Source organism: Mandrillus leucophaeus, unplaced genomic scaffold (assembly GCF_000951045.1).
Source record: "Mandrillus leucophaeus isolate KB7577 unplaced genomic scaffold, Mleu.le_1.0 Scaffold1252, whole genome shotgun sequence".
Classification (NCBI taxonomy): domain Eukaryota; kingdom Metazoa; phylum Chordata; class Mammalia; order Primates; family Cercopithecidae; genus Mandrillus; species Mandrillus leucophaeus.
The window spans coordinates 361,537-363,688 of record NW_012100899.1 but is presented as its reverse complement, the minus strand read 5'-3'; positions in this window follow the sequence as shown (position 1 = coordinate 363,688).

Sequence of the window (2,152 nt, the reverse complement as noted above, 5' to 3'; positions counted from 1 at the left end):
TAAGACACTGTTTGAACACTGTTTCTGTATAACAAAAAAAATGATATTCAGAGCACTGTGAAGACTATGGCGAAAAGTGAAATGTCATCAAATAAAACCCAGAAGGAAGCATTCCCAGAAACTGCTCTCTGATATGTTCATTCATTTCACAGAGTTAAAACTTACTCTACATTTCGTAGTTTGGAAAGTCTGTCTTTGAGGATTCTGTGAAGGGATATTAAGTGGCAACCAGAGGCCTGTGGTGATCAAGGAAATGTCTTCCATCGAAAATTGGAGGGAAGATTTCTGAGCAACTTTTTGTGAGGTTTGTATTCATCTCATAGAGTTAAATCATTCTTTGGATTGAACAGTTTGAAATCACTGTTTCTGTGGAATCTGAGAAATGACATTTGGGAATGTTTTTTAGAATATCCGGGAAAATAAATAACCTCAGTTAGAAACCAGAAAGAAGCTTTCTGTGAAACTGCTCTGTGTCTCGTGATTTCTGCTCTCACAGTTAAGTTTCTCTTTCATTGAGCAGTATTCTAAGACTGTTCTTGTTTAGTCTGCAAAGGGATATTCGGGAGCGCTTTGAGACTTATGTTGAAAAAGGAAATATCTTTAGATAGAAACTGGAGAGAAGCTTCCGGAGGAGCTGCTTTGTGACGTGTGCATTCCACTCACAGAGATATATCTTTCTTCTTATAGAGGATTGGGGAATCCCTTTTGGAGGAAAAGCTACCAGGGGAAATTTGGGAGTATATAGATGGCTATGGTGGAAAAGGAAATATCCTCAGACAAAAACTGTAAAGAAGCTTTCTGTGAAACTGCTTTGAGATAGATATGTTTATTCATCTCACATAGATAAAACTTCCCTTATATTACACAGTTTGAAAACTCCATCATGGATGTATCCACGAAGGGACATTCATGAGCACATTCAGGCCTACGGTGAAAAAGGAGATATCTTCAGATAAAAATTGGATAGAAGCTTTCTAAGAAACTGCTTTATGATGTTTGCATTCCACTCAGGTAGTCATTCCTCTTTTCTCATGAGGCAGTGTTTGAACTCTGTCCCTGTAAAACAGAAAAAGTAATATTTCAAAGCCCATTGAAGACTATGGTGAAAAGTGAAATATCCTCAAATAAAACACAGAGAAAAACGTTCCAACAAACTGCTCTCTGACATGTGCATTCATTTCAGAGAGTGAAAGCATACTCTACATTTCCCAATTTGGAAAGTCTGTCTTTGAATATTTTGCGAATGGATATTAAGTGGCGACCAGAGGCCTGTGGCGAGCAAGGAAATGTCTTCCGTTGAAAACTGGAGAGAAGCTTTCTGAGCAACTGCTTTGTGATGTGTGTATTCATCTCGTAGAGTTAAATCATTCTTTGGATTGAGCAGTTTGAAATCACTCTTTCTGTGGAACCTGAGAAAGGAAATTTGGGAACGCTCTTCAGAATATGCTGAAAAATAAATACCTTCCGATAAAAACCAGAAGGAAGCTTCCTGTGAAACTGCTCTGTGTCACATGAATTCCAGTTGCCCAGTTAAGCTTCATTTTTCATTGAGAGGTTTCCTAACACTGTTTATGTTTAGCGTACGTAGGGATATTTGGGAACACTTTGAGGCTTACGGTGACAAACGAAATATGTTCTGATAGGTACTGTAAAGAAACATTCCGAGGTGCTGCTTTGTGATGTGTGCATTCCACTCACAGTGTTATACCTCTCTTCTCATACAGCATCTAGGAAACCCTTTCTGTGAAACTGTTCTTAGATATGTGTATTCATCTCACATAGATAAATCTTTCTCTACATTTCGCAACTTGGAATCTCTGTCATGGATGAATCCGCGAAGGGATATTTGGGAGTACATTCAGGACTATGGTGAAAAAGGAAATATCTTCAGATAAAAACTGCAAAGAAGTTTTCTGTGAATCTGCTTTTTGCTGTGTTTATTCATCTCACATAGATGAAACTTTCTTTATTTTACACAGTTTGGAGACTCCGTCATGGATGAATCTGTGAAGGGATATTGGAAAGCGCATTCAGGCCTGTGGTGAAAAAGGAAATTTTTCCAGATAAAACTGGAGAGAAGCTTTCTGAGAAACTGCTTTGCGATGTGTGCATTCCACTCAGGGAGTTTTAACTCTTTTCCACAAGGCAGTGT